The 22,906-nt window shown below is 35.2% G+C and overlaps 1 protein-coding gene across 8 annotated transcripts in view; it reads right to left on the bottom strand.

Moving 5' to 3' along the window:
* brat (tripartite motif-containing protein brain tumor) overlaps positions 1–21,587 on the bottom strand; it is a 133,094-nt gene extending 111,507 nt beyond the window's left edge. For all 8 annotated transcript variants that reach the window (XR_015809102.1, XM_088182977.1, XM_088182979.1 and 5 more), the window contains exon 1: positions 21,376–21,587. The gene's annotated coding sequence lies outside the window, so the exon portion shown is untranslated. The remainder of the gene's footprint in view (positions 1–21,375) is intronic.
* Between the last annotated feature and the right edge of the window lie 1,319 nt (positions 21,588–22,906).

The following is a 22,906-nucleotide window of genomic DNA, read 5'->3' as shown; positions in this document are numbered from 1 at the left end:
AGATTTGTTTACTTCTTGGCAAACATGCTATGAATCGACACTTGCCAATATTGATTTAGGCACTTCAAAGACGGCAATTTTGAGAATTGAAAGCCAATGTATTGCAAGCGCTGCTAGGCGAAAACTCGAGAGCAAAGAATCAGATTAAATTTAACAAAGAATTCAACTGATTAGAAAATATTGCTTTCAATGTTACACTTTTTATGTTGCTATCAACTAGGTGAATCTATGTTATATTTAGATTATTCATGGAGTGTTTGCATAAACGTGGTAAAGCTCTTATCTCAAATTATCGAGGAATATCTAATAAATATTTACTATCGATATATATTATCATTATCCGCTCATTCTTTTTCAACACCATTCCATAAATTAGGCAGCGTTTTAATTAAACACGTATTTCCCTTATCGACGCATAGTTAAAATTCCATCGTTAATTAATCACCACATAAAAAAATGTTCGATATCGATCCCCGAGAGCTCGTAGAAGCATTATATGGAAGTCCGAGTGAGAGTATCAGTAATAATCCTGTTTTACATGCACGACCTATCCCAACAACGAATCCTGGCCAGAGATCCTTGACCTGACCTAACCTAAACCGGCTTAGAATGCCATAAAGATACGCATGCGTCCGTCGATAGACATTAACATATTTTTTAATGATAAATTTGATTTGGCGGTTGACCTAAATGCAACTTTTACGGCATACCTATATAAACTAGACAGGAGAGATAAGGCACGTCTGTGACATGCCGCCGATTCTTTCGACATGCGCCGATTCTGGGTCGACGAAAGGTCTCCAAGACTGATTGGCACGGTCGTAACCTTTTGCATGATACACATTTTTCAAGCAGAAGAATTATGCTGTTGACTTCCCCCACACATATCCGACATCTCCGACTGATTTTATTGAATAAACAGCATAGGGACGAAAAAAAGTTTGTGTATAGTATACAAGTTCACGTTTACACAGACGTTCCGCAAAGACCACCCACGGTCGTTTGCGACTGACGCATTCGAACGGATCAACTTTGTTTGCCTTGTCCCAAGGACCTCCTCTTACAGAGGAAATGCGAAAGTTTACAAAAGCAAAAGTTCGTATAGCACGCCGTCGTTAAGACGCTTATGCATGTATGCACCCTATGTAACATACATACATAAGGTTGTCTCTACTTTTCAGTTTTTACTTCTACTATAAACATATGTGTAATATTATATATTCGTCAAAAGAGTGAACTTTCCTAAAAAAGTTTGAACATTTAATCAAAAGAATGTCACAATTATTAGTTGAAAAATTCACTTAGGTAAAATATATTGCAAAAAGTTTGCTTGGTTTTGATACCATTTTATAAAATATATATGTACAAATATACTATTTGGACTCTGCTGAAACGCCACGATAAAAAGCGAAGCATTTTGTTTCCTTTTAACTACAGTAAAACCTTTGATTTCAAGTAACTTGGTTTACGAGCGTTTCGCAATACGAGCATTTTAAATTAATTTTCATTTGATAAACGAGTGATATATTGCATACAATACAAGCATTACGTATTGCGACACATTCTCCCCAACTGAGCCGTACCTTTTGGAAAAGAATTTGACACTTAGTCTTGGACATCATAAGATTGCAATAATATCGGTAATACCAAGATAAAAAAAGTCAATCCCGGTATTGACATATTTTTGTTCGAAGTCGAACTGAATGCTTTATTGCTAAGTTTATGCTGTAATATATTATTGAATTCGATTTCATTAAAATCAAGTTTCTTCCTTCAAACACTTCTTTACTCGTGTTCATGGATCAACAGATCATTTAGAACCTCAAAAAGCTTTATGCCTGCACTACACTCTCTGGAAGTTGGCCAAGGACGGAGAATATAGTGGGTTACTTCGGTTGAGTTCGGTTCTGCCCGCTCTAAAATCTATCGGAAGTTGTCCGAGGTTACCGAGAACGGGAGGTGGGGGTAATTCAGTCGACTTGGCCAGCTTCGAGCGCTTCCGAACATTGTCGGCATTATTTCCGAGTCAAAGGGACCAAAGTCGGAGCTACTCTTTCGAACGCGAGCGGTGAAGTACTTCCCCTTTCGCTCTCTCGCGTGTTAAGTGATGACAGTGAGAGAGATAATGATATGGTTTTTCGCAAACTGAGATAGAACGAGTAACTCGGTTCAATTTCAGCATGCGCATAGGCGTCCTATGGTTAACACGCATGTCGAGCGCTGCATCGTGGTCAAGTTATAATACTACATGCTTATCGGGGACTTCAACAGACTCTTACTGACATCTTTGAATATTTTAGGGCACCAAAAGAGATTAATTATATTTTTGATAGTATATTATTCTAACAGAAATCGTTATTATATTTTTTTCATATAAAATTAAATAATTAGTGGTACTTGATTTTATTAAAAAATATCGTTTCGAATATCATTATGTATTTTTCTAGATCGGTTTATATAAATGTCACACCATAACGAATTCTTATTTAGAATCGATGGCGACAAATTCTAGGATAGTTACAGATGTGGTGTTCGTATTCTGAAGTATCATTTGTATGCCTTATGGCATTTTGCAAAACAAAGATTTTGCGTAAATTGAATATTTACGACCGAAAAGTTTTCACTGATGTTGTATTGGTGAGTGCCCACACAAATTTAATAAAATGACAATTTAAAAATTGCGATTATTTGTCACATTTTTCGATCGCGTGCAAATATACCAGCTGTACGTGACAGAAGCCGCCGTCCGGGCGGCATATGAAATTTGTGGCAGTGTGGTCGCTTCGGCCACGGCCGACTTCAGTTGTAACTTCGGTTCGGACATCTTCCAGAGAGTGCAGTGCAGGCATTACACCATGTAACTATTTCAGTGATGTTTTGAGGTGACCGGTAGAATAATCTTACCCTCAGAGACTTTTGGAAAAATCATTTCTACATCGTATGCTGCCTCAAGATGATCGATAAAACATGGAGTATACTAACTAAGATAACGCGCAATGAAATTGTGTCCCTGTGGTAAAACATTACACTAGAAGTGAATGAGGATGATAGATGTATATGGCTAGGAGCTGACCACCGAAGAAACAGCTCGAGACTACAGAGAAGATATCGTCTGAGGAGAAAGAGAAATAGGCTAAGAATGAGATTAAGGATATTTATTTTTTTTATATATAAAATATACGCATGATATTTTTACATTATTTTAACCCTCAAAGACCACAAAGTTTCGCTATCACGCGAAAATGCGTGAACGGACCGTATCGTTCCAAGTCTGTAAAATAATGTATTATTGTAATATTTAAGCATGTTTTCAGGTATGATTAAAATAGAGCTCCTCACTGATTCAAAATATAAAACACATGTTTTTAAAATTAAAATAATTTGATACTTGGTAAGTATTAATCGATTCTTCATAACCGTACCAATATATTTGAATATCTAATCGTTAACTATTCGCTATATAGCTCATTCCAAACATACATTTCGTGATAAAATCACGAAAGAAGAGCACGCGTGAAGATATAAGATCAAAGAAAACAAAGGGAGTATATATGGCGTAATTTATAGTTGATTTAAAAAATAGTTGAATATATCCATTTAGAAACAGATGATTGATTTCAACGCTCGCCCAAATAGACACAGACGAATTTAATAAAAAGGATAATAGAGTTAGATTGTCTAGACGGGTTGAGAAGAAGAGACGTGCGTCTAAAATTAGACGAGTCAAAAGTCCCAACATGGAGACCAGATACACAGTTTCCATATACACACAAGTTTTTTCATCTTCTTCGTGCATCCGAAACATGTGTTCTAGAGCCGAAAAATGATCTACGCAGGAGGCATGCGGCACTGACAAATGCCAGACAGAGTAGTTTCCTGATTACACCTACCGTATTCTGGTTGTATGTAGATATACTGATATATACACAGTGCTTCTACGCATGATAGTATGCAGGCGCTGACTTATTTTAGTATACGATTTGTGTATACTACAGACAAAAAAAAATAACATCAGTCAGTTTCGATTGAAATTGTAATAATTCGATCCGACTATTTATTAGCGTGATTCGCGTCGTGCTGATAAAAAAAAATGATGACAAACAGCTGCGTCAATAATAACAAAGCGTTGTCTGTATTCTAGAAACTGCCTGACGTACTTCAATCTGCGTTATATAAGTGAAACGCATAAATACAGAGAAGTATGATTGGACTGTAACAATCTTGCTTATGCTATATTATAAATATTTTTATGCTATTAAAAGTCGAATTGCGCATCTAAAAGTAGCCGGAAATATAATAAAATACATAGATAACCCCTCAGCCACTTATATAGATAGTTTATATTATTTTGATTCAATAACATCAACATTTGTAGTATGTGATTATGAGTCATTCTTGAATTGGACCGACCTTCTTACATCAAAACATATTGCGCCAGAGCCAGCGCAGCGCAGTTTATAAAATATATTTTTTTAATAAGCCACATTTTCATATAAAACCATAAGCACCGACACTATTTTAATAAATATATAAACAGACAATCCGCCTCACAAAACGAATTATTCAATGTAACCGTATTATTCTGTCAATAAACTGTCATGTTTTTGTTAAAGCCTTAGATTCGATAGCAACGTGTTTGTTGTTTTTTTTTATTATACAGAATATTTAAATTGAAAGGCTTTAATGCAAAACCACCTCTCTCCAAAAATACTAGTTTTATACAGTATATAAAAAAATATGTTTTATAAAATAATGTTATAAACTTTCTTGAGTATTTGTTATGAAAAAGTTAATGGCGCGTCTAAAAGTAGCCCTTGTAATTAATTATGCTAAAAAACGAATTCGTGGTCACCTTGGAACCAAAGAAGAGATACGCCCACGTGCATTGCACAAGTAGAACGCTATTTAAAACACTTTATTTTGAACTTACTAATAAGTGTGTATAAGTGTAGCAAAATAACGAAACGAATCAATATCAGAGGAAAACTTACAAGAGCACGAAAAATCAGAATGTTACATTGTGTAATATACACAAAAAAAATAATAATGATTTTATGTAAGCGATACATTGTCGATACACAATTCAAACTTGGCGTTACAAATGTGCGACACGAAATACATCACCGGTAACGAACTATCATATACGGCACGGAAAAAAAAACAAGGTTGAAACATTATATCCGATATTCTAGATAGGTGTATATATATATAAAAAAATATTATGGTAAGTCAAGACTCGATTGTGGGTTGTTGCTGTTGCTGCTGCTGCTGCGGAGGAAACAGGTTTGACCACGTTCGGCGCGAGGAGTTTAGTCCGAATGTAAAATTGAGAGTTGTTCCGTTTCCACTTTCATTATCTATGGATACTCGTTCAGTCGAGAAGGAGCGACGAGATATTATTATAATGTCATAATGTAATATGATGTAGGAGATGGAAGTAAAAAAAGCCTCGCGACAAGCGCCGGTGGACTGGTTTTGGTTTCGTTTGTGCCACATTTGGGCGACAACAATGAAAAGTTTAAAACAATCGGTATGAGGCAAAAAAAAAATGAGCCGAGGCCATCAAAAATTTCAACGAGCGATAAATCTAAACGGTGGCACAATGGCGAAATTAAAATTGTGATAGGTAGGCCTTTGGATCAATGTCGAATCGAATTCCGAACAAATCCTCTCTAAAATATGTTATGCTAAACTGAACACAAAAAAGTTTTGTATGCATTACTAATTTTAAACATTTGATATGTACAATGATGAGAAAGTGAAATTGTGAAAAGCAGGGTTATATAGTATTCTACCTATATATATGTGTATGCCTGTATATTTGTTTCGGAGCAGAAAGTCTGAGAAAGAAAGCAGAAAAAATCAATGGCAATATTTAGCCTATATAGAATATAATTACAAAAAGCGATACAAGGCCGTGAATTTTGCTTTTAACGTTTCATATATATGTTATTTTTTAATTCCTACAATACCTTGAAAATATATTATTTACAATTTACTGAAATTTTTGTGATATCTGGCAACAAATTAAATTTACTTAACACTCATTGTTGAGTCTGCTTCTAATATTCTTCTACAGTAACATAATTGATTTTTATAAAATGAACAGCTTTTGGTCAATCCAACGATAATATGGAGCTCAAAAATATACTCGGGATAAGGATTCCGGTTTGTTATTGTGTGCGTGAACTGTGTGGCTCAAAACAATTTCGCTCAGAATATTTAATTTTTTTATTTTAAAAGAAAATATATGTTTATTTAATAACATACATACATCTGAGCTAAGTTGGAAATTTCAACGGACAATTAAAAATATATTATATAATCGAAGAAACCAGACATTGATGTCATTAATTAAATATTTGCAAAATTCAAAATCTTTCACCAGTCAAAAAAATAATGACGTCCTTAGCTATTCTTCAAAAGCAAAAAGATATAAAATGGGGAAAGAAATTATTCGCAGATTGTTTAATGACTCGACGACTCTATTAAATCATTAGAATCCATTTAATAAATTAAAAAAATATCATTAACGCAACGATAAGAATAATAACTTTTTTAAGCCTTACAGAGAATAGTGTAAAAAAAACCAACAACGTACGGATTAATGGAAAAATAATTAAAATATTTTAATCCACAGGTAAGAGAACGAATAACTTACAGTGTATATTTGAAGCCCTGATAACAATTAACCCAGATATGCCCAAGAAATTTTGTTCTCTTAAAATTTCATTTATAAATAAAAAACAGTGGCACGAGGTTAGTGACTACCCATGGGACAGTGGGCATATCTAGGTTAAACTAATATCAACACAAAATTATTTAAAATAAATCACTAGAGAAGATCGAACTTCTGTGCCACACTGCACTTTAATGACGAATACAAGCGTTGACGAATCAGCGACTGTCCTTAAAAGAGAAAGCGAGACAACGAAGTACACGCTACATCGCTTCTCCCTCTCATATATATGTACACGCACACAATAACAAACCGGCATCCTTATCCCGAGCGTACTCTAACATCCCATAAAATACAACAAAAATTATAATTAACGAAAACTTCAAAAATATAAGTTTTAGGGGGGGAAGGAAAAGGTAGAAGAAATTGGAAAATCTATTAAAAAATATATTTTTTTTAAATTAATCTTATAGTTTTTTTAATAAATATTTTATTAAATTAAATTTCACTTTCCTTTCCCTGAGAGTTAAAATTGTCGCTTCACTAAAATTATATTTATTAAAAGAAATACAAAATCTGCGACTAAAATAAGCTCCAATCTTAAAGTACATTCTCTGATAATGGCATTTCCCACACTTACATTTCAAAAAAAAAAATGATATCAAATAAGTCTTCCGACCTGATCCTATTCAACGCATTTACTGCTGATGACTTCTATAGAAGTCATCTAGAAAATTGCCAGTACACCTAAAGGTACATAAACATTTGAGCCTAATAATATGGTTATTTAGTATAATTTAAGACTGTACATCACTTGAATTTATTGAACCATATTATTTTTTAAAATATGGCATGAATGTGCTACATAATAAAAAAATTCGAAATGGCGCAGAAAAATATCAGCCGCGGTGAAAGGGTGAATAATGATTGAATATATTAATACTATGCATGGAGTTTAACTGAATTGCGAGCACCTTAAACAAATTTCGGTTTTGAGAGACTCCTTCCTACCGATAGATTGAGGATTTGAGCAAAGGACCGGAATGATTTAGTTTTTGCCGAAGCAGGATGCAATAATAGCGCCACTACGACCTTCAGAGGACAAGCGACGGCAGAGCGCGTCTCGATGAGCGCAGCCCTAATGTAGCGTCCCCAGATACCGTGTCTTCTAAAACCACACCCCAGTGGCATTTTACGATTATTTTTTTATGATATAGATACATATGTACATATATATTATATTGGAATTTTGTAATAAATTAATGTTTTTTTGTGAATTTAAAAGAGCATATTGATCAAACCCATCATAAAATAAAATCTGCACGAAGAACCTATTCATAAGAAAAATCAACTGTCATTCTAAAAACATGTTTTGCTTAAATATGTGCAGGACCAGTGAAAGTAGATAGAAAAAAAGCAATAGACAGTTTTAGTTGATTGTTATACGACTATCTACGAAGCACAAAATCTGCATAAGTATCAATCGAATGAAAATTCCGCCTCGCCTTTGAAGACATCGAGTCGGTACTAGGCACTTCTATCGCAAATTATATCATGGTTTTCTTCGCGAAAACAGAACTCGTTCGAGAGGATCGACTTTATACGCCCATTCGATAGTTTCATTGCTGACATGTCCGAGTTAAAAGCGACGGGAGGTCGTACGAATGCAAAATAAATTGCGATCCTCCGCCGCTGCACGTTTACGACGACAATAATGCACGAATGAAATTCATACTCATGGGGCATGAAAAAGTGACGGAGCCCAATAAACATAAAACAGACGACGTGCTAACGGATGGCGTGTTGCCGAAACGCATTTGTCAACGGCCTAATAAGCGGGCATTGTTCAGGCAGTTTCAGAGTTAATCATTGTTTTAGTGTGGCGATTTATCATAAAACAAGCGCCACAGTTCTGGCATACCTACTCGCTATACAGTGGCGGTGCACATTCTCCGCAACAGATGTGTATCTGCAGCTCTGTAATTGGCGCCGTGGCGCCAAAGTGACGCCTTCGCTCGGGAAGTCGAGACCGATACTCGAAAGGACCACTTGTCGGGATTTTACATTCTTACCCAACTCAAAGCGAGACAGACAGGCAAACAGCGAGTAATTTAAAAGTAGCCTTAATGGCAAAACCATGTTCGCTACATAATCGTTCATAAAACATATTTGTATAATAAAGAAAGGACTAAGTTAATCCGATAACAATCAGATGTATTTGCAGAATTAATATATATGTACAAAAGTTCTCGCTACGTGGCTTAACGCTTTGAGTAGTGGGTAAATTTATACAGATTTATTAATTTGATAGTGAATTGATTTTACGTATTTTATTCCATAATTATTTCTGTTGTTATATTATATTAAATTATAGAAAAAAATCATTGATTCTCAACGTTTTACTGCTCTGATTTAAAAAAATCCAGTTCCTCATAGCTATTGCCGAAAATAAAAAGCTGTAACGGGCAAAATTATATGACGTTGAAAATCAATTATTAAAAAATAACAAATGTGATCGACGAAATGAATTTAAGATTTGTAACCAACTTTGCTCATAATTAAGCCAACATCAACGGAAAGCGACCGAGTATTATCAACGGCAGGAATGTGTACTACCAAAATAGTCATTGGTCTTTCTGAAAGCTTATTTTGGCCAGCAAAAATTAGCATTTTCATATTTTTACAGTCGCTGTTTTATATACATATAACAGTGGTACCCTGACTTACGAGTTAAATTGGTTCGAGAACATAACTCAAATTACTCGTATATCAAATCAATTTCCCATTGAAATGAATTGAAATGACATTAATTTATTTTAATGGATCAATGGCAATTGAATTGGTAAATACCTAAATTAATGATCATTTTTGTCAAGTACAGTAAAACCTCGATATAACGAACAAAATATCCGGTCCAATGTGAAAATTATTAAAAACATCCTGTTAATGTTATACATGTTTAAATCCAAGTGTCACCGCTTGTAAACAATGTTCTGAGCATAACAATCACGTCATACCTCTAACTTTATACCTACATATAAATAAGGTGTATTTTTGATGCTTTACTGTAATACGAGGTTTTGCTGCAAATGAAATTGCGGTTTTTGTAGTTGTTATAAATAATAAAATAATATAATAATCAGAATTATAATTATATAAATCACTAATTACAATCGAAACTAAAAAAATCAGATATTAGTCATCGACTATACCATAGATTTATTGTGTTAATTAATCTTAAATTCGCTCGCAATATATAGTAAGCGGAAGTGCTTTAACCAGAAATACTTCCGTCAATTACTTGCGAGTGACGTTCAAACCGGAATGGAGATGCAATGATGCACATAATTAAAATATGCGATAAGGCATTGAGGATGCTCAAATTCGTTATGCGGAGCGCTTTACTTGAACAATTAATTGGCGATTCGCGTTCTGTACGGTACCTATGTTAATGAAATCTTGGTAAAGCGAAGTACTCTTTGTTGGAGACGATTCAATTTAAAAAAAAAAAAAAATTTTAAATTTAATTTTTTTTTTTAAAAACGTTCTGATAGCGGTGAATCTTTTGCTTCAATCGGACGTTCGTATGATACAAACAGGTCTACGATATGTTCAATTTTGCAAAATAAAAATATAATTAAACAATACGTTCAAACTTGTGGAAAATAAAGATATATTTCCACAATCTTTAATGACGTTTCCAAAAAAACACAGCAAAAAAAAACATGGATGAAATGGTAAATCTTTGTCATCGTAGATCGATGACCAACGTTAAAAAGATGTTTATCTGAGTATTTCAATTATTCAAGCAAAAGCTCTTAGTTTGCACAAAGAATGGAAGGATAGATTAAAAAAAAATTTAATACGGTTTTTCAAGCAAGTAACGGTTGGTTTTACAATTTTTAAATGAGGTATTCTTTTCATAATATTAAATTTACTGGAGAATCGGCTGATGCGGATAAAGATGCTGCAAAATAATTTATTTCCTAATTATCCAAAATTATTAAAGATGTAGAATATTCCTCTAGCCAAATATTTAATGTAGATGATACAGGTTTATTTTGGAAAACTCTTTAACAATGAAAAATATGAATGAGCCTTCACGCACCTTGAACATTTTTTAAATATTTTGGAAGATTGTGATCCCAATGGAGAACGCATATCTTAAGTGCGTGGGGCGGGGCGATCATTAAAAACATAGCATGTTATAAAATACTATATGAAGAAAAGAAAAAGAATAGTGGAAAACAGTTAACTCTTGATAACTTTTCAAAGAAAACACCCGCAAACCCCACTTAAACTCTTAAACATCTTATATTTACTTGATAAATAACTATTTTAAAATACACACAATTTCAATTTTTTTTACTTCCCTCGACTTTCGTACATTAAACATTCGCACACATTTTCAGGAACCAATTATGTGCGAAAGTCGAGGACCGCCTGTACATTTTCAATTTGTATCACTGATTATATTATATAGCTTATATTACAATATGAAGAAGCAAAAACAGTCCAATTACTTCCGTATCATTTTTTTTCCATCTAGGGTCTCAGCGCCAATTTAGGCATTGCACTACCAGATAGCGGCGCCATCTCATTTTTTTCTAGACCGCAATCAAAGCCATGCAAATCTCAGAGATTCCTCTCTCGCGACTCGGAAAAGGAGAGTATCTCTCTCCGTGCCGAAACTTTCGCTTTCTTCGCGTCGCCCGCGGCCACTCGTCTTATAACGTCACGTAATCGGACGTAATGTAATGTAACTGGTTTCGTGGCGTCACACTTCCACAGACGCCGATTTTTATCATTAAGCATCTTCCCAACAGAAAAAAAACAGTGTTAAAAAGGCACGAACCGGCGCGTGGGCAGCATCAGCAGGACCAGCTATACTGCCCATAAAACTAGATACTCCGGACGGGCGGCAGTTAAAACATGGACGAAAACTCTTTGATGTTATTACCTGTGTATATTTACGTTTATTTTTTCATAAATAATAAATAGCGCGGGGTTGCTGCCGCGGCGGCGGGAACATCCCGAAATAGCCGTTACGCAAAAAGCGTTATGTCACTTTTTTCACTGTGCAGATCGCTGTGCCGTGACCATACATGGCATATGGGATTGCACATGGGGCTCGTGCACGTGGTCGTGGGCGAATCACGTAACGGCGTGACTAAGTATTGCATCCTACTCGAGATAAGAAAAAATCATCAAAGAACAATATCTGGATCGAGCGGAGCCGTGTGTGGTCTTTGAGCATCGGATCGAATGACTAGAACAAACTAATCGAATAAAATGATCATATTATTGAATCAGAACTCTCAGAAACGTAACAAACAAACTCAATTTGAGAATGTGAAACATGAATCGATCAAATTACAGCAATGTTAACACTGATCAGATTTCAAGATTATCTATCGCAGGAAAAATGTAAACAAAGCTCATATTGATTGAAATTATTTAATGACTGTTAATATGCATAGTTCTATATTGATAAATCCACATTATGACTCAATTATGAGACTACAAAACTAAATACGAAACTATTATCACTATCTGGACGAGTGGTCTTGTGTTGCAGAAAGCAACATTGCTGCTTCAGCATCCATATGCTGAAGCATACGCAGCTTACGCCCAAGCGCATGCTTCCGGATTTCTTCTTCGACGGTATGTTCCATAAAATTGTGGCACTTCTACCACACAACACAAAAGTGTGCTGAAATTTCTGAATGAATTGTGTGTATTATTTTGCAACGTTTATGAACATCGCTGAAGTATTTAATTACACTATTCAACAAACTGTCCCTTTAACGTATATAGCTGAATCCGATAGAAAATTTTGCGCTGATTTCAGAAACGTCAAAAAAATATTTTTAGCACGTCAAGTTTTTGTAGAATTTCAATTTTTGCAAAATGTGTGTAACACCGATTCCAATGATTTTTATGGCAGCACTTAACTCAAATTTCAGTTTGACCGCTATCACTTTTCTAATCTCTTTTTAATTGAGCACGTGTTTTGATGTGTAACAAAAGAAGACACACTGTTATAGAGTGGAGACATTTCATCGAAAGTGAGTTTGAAAGCTGTTTTGATTCACAATTCTCAACCATCCATGCCTATTAGCAATGTTGCAGATATGAAAGAGACGTGCGACATGTGGTTGTTGTTGTTGACAAAAATTGAGTATGAAAAATATGTGGCGACCTGAAAGTAATTGGGCTATTGCTCGGTATGCAAACAGATACACGAGGTATTATTGATTTCTGTGTGAGAGGGATGGTAGAGACAGAAAAAATCATTACACCATGAAGGAGTGGCCTGCCATAGAGCACCTTATCCCAAGCGCAAAGAATTTCGCTAGTTAAATCTGAAGATATCCTTCATCCACCCTTACACATAAAAAATATTGTCAAAGACTTGGAGATGAGATAAAGTACTTGAAGTAAAAGTTACCCAGGATCAGCGATGCAAAAATAAAACAAGGAATCTTTGTGGGACCACAGATAAGAGAGGTTTTGACTGATCTGAATTTTAATTCAGCGTTGGGTCAGTTTGAGCTAGCCGCCCGGTCAGAATTCAAGAACTTCCATGGAAACCATCAAAGATATGGGATGTAAAATGTCTTTGGCACCGACCAATCAGCTCTGTTCAGTTCGTTTTTGCAAGTACCATAATTCAGTAATAATATAAATACTTGAAAGACCGGGTTTCGAGTCCCATATGGGCTCCATTTTTTTAATTTCTAACGTGCCTGAAATTATATTTAAATATAATTCAAATTGATCATCATAAATTAGGTTTTCCTATATTTTCCTGATCTCACAAATAAATAATTGAAAAAATCGAACTAGTTCATGCTGTTAATAATAAATAAAAGAGTAACTGATTTTATTGTAATGCATTACTTGAAAAATAGTATTGGTTTGTTGTTCTCGAGATTATTATTGAATCGCTCCCTTCATTTTTGTCATGTTTTATTTATTATAATTAAGCCGTGTTATCAGCGGTCACCTGAATTCTGACTGACTCTTGAGATAAAATAGACTAGAGTTGTAGACGTTTATATAATATATTTCTTATATAAAACTATACTTGGGATAATCCAAGTCGTGTATTTGAGCAAACGAATGGTTTATAGGGGCATTTACCCCATTTAAAAGACATTCCAGTCAATTAATTGAAGCTAATGACGATTAACGACGTCCAACGGAAGAATTCCATAAATTGTATATATTTAAAGATTAGAATGGGGACGTAAGCTGTGTTTTTGTCAGGCTTTTAATACTAATTATTTAAATCTATGTAATATAGTTTAAACCATCATACAGTAGTGTACGTATATGATTAAGGTTTTAAATATAATATTATGCAAAAGATATCAAGCTAGTAAAGATGTAATACTGCCATTTCCGATAGTGTCGAAATTAGGCGTGTCATTTCCTAATCAAGTGGTTCGTTCATTATTGTTTGAATAGCATACACGTTAAGTCAAAACAAAGTCATGCATTTAAAACAAGAAGTGACGTTCATGATGAAGAAAGCAATGAAAAGCTGTTCGTTGTCACAGATAAACTTGTACAAAAAAAAAACAATTTAGGCGTTCAACGATCGACGGGCTACATAAACAATATGTATGGGCATAATTAAATGGTAATGCCTGCACTACACTTTCTGGAAGTTGGCCAACGTTGGCCAAGGACGGAGAATATAGTGGGTTACTTCGGGGTTTGCCCAGCTTCGAGCGCTTCCGAACATTGTCGACAAACGGGCCGAAGTCGGAGCTGCTCTTTCGAGCGCGAGCGGTGAGATACTTCCCCTTTCGCTCTCTCGCGTGTTAAGTGACGAGAGTGAGAGAGATAATGATATGGTGGTTCGCAAACTGAGATAGAACAAGTAACTCGCTTCAATTTCAGTATACGCGTATGCGTCCTATGGTTAATACGCATGACGAGCATTGCATCGTGGTCACGTGGTCAAGTTATAATAATACCACATGCTTATCGGGGACTACAACAGACTCTTACTGACATCTTTAAATATTTTATGGCACCAAAATAGATTAACTATATGTTTGATAGTATATTCTTTTAACATATATCGTTATTATATTTTTTTTCATATAAAATTAAATAATTAAAAAATAATTAGTGGTACTTGATTTTGTTAAAAAAAATCTTTTCGAATATCCTTTTGTATTTTCCTAGATCGGTTTATATACATAAATGTCACACCATAACGAATTATTATTTAAAATTGATGACGACAAATTCTAGGATAGTCACAGATGTGGTGTTCGTATTCTGAAGTATCATTTTTATGCCTTATGGCATTTTGCAAAAGCCGACAAAGATTTTGCGTAAATTGAATATTTACGACCGAAAAGTTTTCATTGATATTGTATTAGTGAGTGCCCACACAAACTTTTATAATTATCAGTAGCGTAATTTTAATAATATGACAATTTAAAAATTGCGATTATTTGGCACATTTTTCGATCGCGCGCAAATATGCCAGCTGTACATGACAGCAGCCGCCGTGCGTAAGTCATCCACGCCGTGAAGCGCGCGGACATATGAGATCCGCGATAGTGTGGGTGCTTACTCGAAGTCGTAGATCTCGGCCGACTTCAGTGTAGCTTAGATTCGGACTACTTCCACAGTGTAGTGGAGGCATAACAAACATAATGGTTGAACAGACAAAATGAAGTCATGAATTAAAGCAAAAATAAGTGATCATGATAAATAAAGTAGCGGAAAACCATTCGTTGTCACTGATGAACTTGTGCTAAAAATAATTTAGGCGTTTAATGATCGATGAGATTTATGAACAATGTGCATGTTCATAATAAAATGTTAGCAAAAATAATAGGTGAACACCCAAAGAGATGTATTAAATTCAAGCAAGAATAAGTGTCGTTTATGACGAAAAAAGTAGTGGAAAGCCATTCGTTGTCACTGATGAACTTGTGCTAAAAATTAACAATCGACGAGCTTTATGAACAACGTGTCTAGAACTGCTCCTGATAGAATGGCATTGTAATAAAAATATTTGTGCCGAAAAGATAACAGTGAACAGGAGACTTATGGACTATGAAGATGGAATCAAGAAACTCGGTCGAGTTGAATCATTTGTACTCAATAACGATGGGCGTTTTGACCCATTCAAAAATAAACGCATTCCGCCTAACCCAAATGCATGCTTGATGAAGAATAGGATATCAGGCCGACCGTACAATGAGTAGTTACGCAACCTCCTCAACACACTTCACCATTCATTATTGTAACGTTGAAAAACAGCAACATCCTCGAATGCGGCTTGCGAAAGGCAGAATCGATCGACCGTTCGTCTCCATTACGCAAATTGAAGACGAACGATCGTCGTATAACGTTTGACGATCCGCAACGGAGCCGAAAGTATGATGTACGATAGTAAAGTGCAAGTATTAAATTATTGGCAATATCGATGTTGACCAACGTGGTGTACATACATGAATATTGTGCGCGATAAGGAAGCGCGTTAGTCATACCGACTCATAAACTAGGCGATAAGAATGCGCTCTCAGACTCGCGACTGCATTTATAGATTTAATCTTGACATTGAAAATGTTTATATGGACGATAATGTTTGTTTTGAGTTCAAACGCAGCAATTTATCGCTTGGCACGTGTGCTCTTTGTTTGTACCCGTCGGTGATTCCGAGCGGTGCGGTGCATTCACGAGCATCTTTCATGCAGTCTATTTACTGTCCAATTTTGTCTGATTTGAGAGTCAATATTCAAACACAATGATCTATGACTTTGAACGAAAAAAATATCATATTATAGCAGCACGATACCAGCGAATGATCGGAGTCACGTACACTCGAAACATAGAGGCAATGCCAAATAAACAACGCCTTTTACTTTGTTACCATAGAAATACAACACATTATGATAATTTCGAATGTATGTATATAAAGAAGAAATTACCAGTTATCGAATTGAGTTCTTTAACTCCCTGAATCCCATTGATTCCTAGCTTTTCGGTACAAGGACAGTCGCTCAGACTGTGTTGTAACTCTATATTTGGTAGCGAGGATAAAAATATCGATTGTGAAGAACAAGAGGAGCCCTTTGTCACGCGAGAGGCGTCTCAGGTGAGGCTGCTTTTCGGAAAAATCCATAAGGCCAAGGCCTCACCGGTCGGTTTTAACGCGTGGCAAACATCTCTATGGTTTCATGCGTCGTTCGTTACCCAACAGCGATTGACCGGCACAATATTTTTGCGCAACACAACATTTGCAAACGATCGCAAAACAACACAATCGGACACTGCCTTTGTTCCGATTACGAAATATTCACAATGTGCGAAAAATAAAGAAGAACGTTCCACAAGACCATTTCCTGCGAAACTCGTTCAAAACTTGTGTCAATCGATATAACTAAAAAGTGTTTCATAAATGGGTTTAATACGATTTACAGCCACGTATCATCACATAGTAAATTTATGTTTTAATAGCCTTATCCTTACAGAGAATCAACCTGTAAATCATATTAATCGAGTTCACTGAAATATGTCTCCCATGAGATCCCTAAAAAGCATGAATTTTGCTGCTCAAAAATGATTCCAATTACACAATGAAAACGTTTTCTATGGGTGATATGTTTGGTCAAATCTGAACGATCAATATTATTTATTAAAATATTTATAGTACTTGTTTGACACCTAATCATATTTTTTTAAATTCGTGAGTCACTTGTATTTTAAATAAATTATTAAAAAGTGAATTTTTGAATTTAATTTGCTGGTCTGACTCGAGAGCAAAAAAGGTCATTAGACGCAGGTCACTGCTTGTTGACCTGCGGGTCATAGGTTGCCGACCATTGTACCATGCAATTAGATGTGCTATTAAATGATTTTTCTCAAGATACACAATGATTTGGGTGTACGGTTTCTGAAGTTACAAGACACGCAGTGCGACATATTGTCGAAAACTTTGATATGCATATAATATGTGTAGGGTATGGATTTTTAGCATATTGTATACGTAGCGTATTGCAATAAGTTACAGTATTAGATAATTGTATAGGGGAGGGGGGGGCAGAATTAAGGATTGTCCCGGGCGGCACAAATCCTGGAAACGCCACTGATTTTAAGCATGTTTAACACTAAAAAGTACTATTATGGCGACCTTTCGCAATTATAAATGAGATAACGACGTTTCTCAGAATCAGATTAAAACTTGCTTATGTGGCTTATTGAAGCATAATTAATTAATTTAAAAAATATTAAGTCGTCATTCGCAGAAGTCTACACAAGTTATCAACGTCCCAGAAACTGCAGCTTTCAGAGCTACATATTTAAAGGGCCAACCAGGAATATGCACCACATTAACCTCCAGATATTGTGCCTAGTTTTTCAAGTGGCGGCAATCTTTATTGTTTTACTAATATTTTCTGTATTTAAAGTATAAACAAAAGATTTAATTACTAATCCACCGGCACCCACGAAATCGAAACTATACTATTCTAATATATATAGCGTGGTTTTCCAAACAGAAAAGAGAGTATGTGTTAGTAAGGCAGGTTTTTTAAATAAAGCACAAAAATATCAAAATGTCATTGAACATGGTTTTAAGTAAAATCTCTTATGAAAATAACGTACTGATATTCAAAAAACAAGTTTCTAAAAAAAATCAGACTGTCAAATTATTCATTATGGATTTCCGTATCTCAGAGGAATATTTCCGTATTTAGAGAAATAAAAATAAAAATAGATTTACTAGTATGATTGAAAGATTGTAATGGTTAGAGATTCAAGAAATATTGAAAATTAATGTTTTAGTATTTCTACATAAGCTAGAAAATAATATAAAAAACAGAATATTTAAAAAGAAATAAAGATGTACATAGATTTAATACTAGAAAGAGATTTAAGGATAGAGGTGTGAATTTTTATAATAATATTCCTAGGATAATCCGCAAAAATAAAAATGTAGCGAGTGGAATAAAGAAACACCATCATGAATTAAGAAATAAATTATATCATTAAAGTATTTTTTAATATTTTGTTTATGTTTTAAATAAATAGATAAAATTATGCATAGAAATGTGTTTTTAGACAATGTTACTTATCAACTATTAAGTATTTTACTTTAACACTACACAATCAATTTATTTTAATAATAAATAAGATATTTAAAAAAAAAAATTTTTGATGAAAAGATTGAGGGTTCATGCATTTTAATTCAAAATAAATGACAAACTGGTTGTGCCATAGACTAATAATGTTTGACGAAAAAACGTGGCACAGGGGTCGTGTCACCGGACAATAACCGTTGGTACAAGCAAGGCACACCTGATCGTACTTTATAGTGTTAATCGAGCAATTCGTATTCATTGAATGATATTTAACTAATTAACTATCATATTTTTAAGAAAAAGTACAGATGTATATTTTAGTTAAATATAATAAGATTAATTTATGTGTGCATCAATTTTTCTTACAACAATTTGGCTCCATATCTAGTTTTTCAATGTAGCCACGTAGAACATAGTGCTGTATAACACGAGAAAATGAAAGGTGTTAAGAAGCAATTCGTTCCATAACAGTCTCTAATCAAGGTCTTTCGGGGCCTAGTTCGATCCGCCTACGGATTGCAGATTTAATGTAACAAATAATAAATAAAAGTAAAATTAAAATACGGGATAGGTCAGTAATTGAGTCGAAAAATAATCATGATATATACCGAAGTTGTAAAAACCTCTATGCAAATTTGATTAAATTCTGTGGCTTTTGATGATATCAACACTAAAAATATTTTATGACAGACACTTGTACGTGTCGCGGTGTATCGATACTAGTATCATGCGAGAACATTTCCGGCGGAAAATCTCCGGAATGGTTTACGCAGTAACTACTCGCAATTTTTCTGCAATACGCGCTAGCACTTTGCTTCGGCGCGTCAATGAGTCACACAATTCGTTCTATATATAGACGTGCCGCGGCTTCAGAGAAGTAAAGCCGACGCATGGGAAACTCATGGTTCGTTTGGTCATTTTTCAATTCGACGACCGGTCGGTTTCTCTCTCGGTTCTCTCGAAATACCCGACGATTTTCATCGCCGACGCGTCGCAAATCATGAGCGCCGTGCGTCATTTTTCTTTCTCTCTCTGCCAAGCGTACACGAGAAGGTACGAATATAACGAACAAAGAGCAATATCGAACATAGAAAGTCGATAAATAAACGCAACTGGAGTATGTAAAGTCTGGGAAAAATGCAAATAATTTTATGACACAAAAAGGGTAGAAATTGACGTGGCATTTTTAAACAAACTGGACAGAAAAGACATTATTTCAAAAGGATCTTGCACAAATATGTTAGAAAGTAGGCGATGCGATTCATATTTTTATCAGAACAGAAAAGTTGCATGCCTTATTGATACTCTCCATACGATTAGAAGAGCATAAATAATCTTACAAGTGTGTGACAATGTATGTACACATAACATGTATTTGAAAGAGCAGAAAATTTGTGGATAAAATGAATATAAGAGATTTATATTAACAATAGATTTTTTATGATGGGCTGCTGTTTGAAATGTTAAAGGAACGCATGGATATGTTGATAAACATTTTCATCTTCGATATACCTATTTATTCCAATTGTTCATTCTCCTCTTTTATGGCAATGACAAGTCTTCATTAGAACAGTGTTGGCTTATAATTTTATTGTTATCAAGTGTAATATGAAATTCAAATATTTAAAAAAATGTAAACATTTTTTTGCAACGTTTCAAAATGTTGACAATAATATTTGAACACATTAATGCAAACGCGAGAAATAATCGTTTTAAAATAATAAAAGTATGTTTGTTGGTACCATCTATACTAAAATATTGATAGATATAATTAAAATTCCAGTAACGTATTACTTATACGAAAATGTATTTCAAGTGTTCCCATAGAAACGCATTGTCGTTATTTCCATTCTTTTCGAACTCCAGTTTTACATCAAACAAAATTTATATTTAATAACAGTATATGATTTACACTATTTTAGCTTTAATGCGTACACAAAGGAAAAGTTCAAAATAAATACATTTGTCAAATGTGGCTCTCAAAAGAGTAATTATCATCACTATTAGATATTTGACGTGTTGCGCCAATGTGCCAAAAAAGATGTTGGCGTATAATATGTTTACGTCAATTCGGAACTCCATAATGATTGTGCATATGGTGGGATATTCGAGATGTAGCGAATAAAACAGATGTGTTTAGATCAATCCAACTAAATAGGTATAATAATATTACATTTAAAAATGTAGACATATTGAAATATGTCACAAGGGAGATGGTCGACATTGTTGCGTTTAACGCCAAATGTGTCTGAAAATGCACACCGTTTCGCCACGCGCCTTCGTAAAACAATGCGTCCGGTCGCCATGGGGACCGCCGCCGGCGAACAAAACAAACGTCCGTCGGCGCCGGCCGGTCGCGCGCGTTTTTTAAATTCGACGATGTGCATATCGCAGCAAACAGGTGGCCATAACCGCCGACGCGACTATGGGCGCAATTTGACGTTTCAGGATTGGCGATCGGCGATCGGCGATTTGCGACGACGTATTCGCGAGCGGGCGCGGAGGTAGGTTTGCTATCGCGCGCGCGCCGGCCGGAAACGGAAGCGGCGTTCGAATCGCAATAACAACGTTCGTACTCACTCTGCGTCTCGGGAGTCGGCGACGGATCGGCGATCGATTCGTCGATCGTTCTTTGTTTACTGCAGAGCCGGCGGGCGGCGGTTCGCACTCACACACTGTGTCACTGTACGTTTTCGGCGCGCGGTCGACAGCCGAATCGGAACAAAGCCGGAGGGGCGGGGCGGTCCTTCGGCTGAAACGCGTGCGTACGCCGCGACTTCGGCAGCGCGACTGATCGCCGGCAGCGACTCGCTCCTCGCCGGAGCTGGACCGACCCCCACCCCGACTCCCTCCACCCCCGCCTCTTTGTTTACTGCACCCGGCGAGCGACGCCATCGCGAGCGCCGGCAAATTCGAACGCGACGGGCCCCACGTTCGTTGCGTTGCAGCGGATCGATCCGAAATTCTTTGTCGATGTTCGCTTTTGACGTTCGGTCGAAAGAGCTTCGTTTAGATTATGCGTGTTAAAATAATATTTCTCACTGTGAAACGAGAAACATAACTCAAATTATTTACGATTCATATATTACATTATTTTTTTAACACGTTTTATCACCGCTAGATATTAATTTTGTAGATGATAGACTAGCGATATGACGCTAAAATTTCCTTTCCGGCGAAATTAATGTGCGGACAAGCAACGTTTGATTATACATACATCCCAACGCTATGCGCTGTACCTGGACGTTATACTCGTTTATTTTAATTTTTTTTTTTAATAAAATACTTTTAAATTGACATCAGTTTGATATATTGCTGCGCACTAATAATACATATACTCGCATGATTAGCGCCGGATTTAGATGTAGGTTCTCTATGCCATTTCGTATGTTTAAAATAAATATAATAATTGTAATAGCAATATTGATAATAAGATAATAATAAAGACATAAGATATTATTTCTAAATACAGTATGGCGTGATCAAAATGTATTATATAGATTAAATAAAGGATTTTTTAGAGCTTTATTTTTCGAATTAACAACACTTTTTCCAGCAACAGTCAATTCAACAGCTGACAGCTGATTTGTGCTTTCATCATGAATAGATTTATACCAGAACAATTCTTGCAAATTGTGCAAATTAATTTCGATAATCATGGCTCAAATTTATTTTATTTATTGTGCAAATTTATTTCAATAATCATGTCAATATAAACAGTTTAAAATAAACAAATTAAAAACCAGCACGATAAATCTGTGGTATAGTCGCCGACTAATGACCGGAAGATCAGGGTTCAAATCTCATATGAACCTTTGCGTTTTTTAACTTATCGATTGGAATTATCAAATATCAATTTCGAAATCGTTTTGTGATAGACTGTTTTACCGATTAGGGTGGGAATTAATTTTTCCATCCTATCTGTATAGCCCTATAGTATGACTCAGGAAGAATAACAATTTTTCATGAGTCACATCCATTTTCATGACGCCTTAACTCAATGAATGTCAAGCATATGTTTGAGAACAGCGATAGTTCCCTTAAAAAATAATATTATATTATGTTTAATGTAACATCGAGTTAAACGAAAAAAATATAAAAATTGTTAGTT

Source organism: Plectrocnemia conspersa, unplaced genomic scaffold (assembly GCF_051122295.1).
Source record: "Plectrocnemia conspersa isolate PC_06_02 unplaced genomic scaffold, ASM5112229v1 ptg000003l, whole genome shotgun sequence".
Taxonomy (NCBI): domain Eukaryota; kingdom Metazoa; phylum Arthropoda; class Insecta; order Trichoptera; family Polycentropodidae; genus Plectrocnemia; species Plectrocnemia conspersa.
Note: the sequence above shows the minus strand (reverse complement) of the source record. Positions and strands in the feature narration are given on the sequence as shown.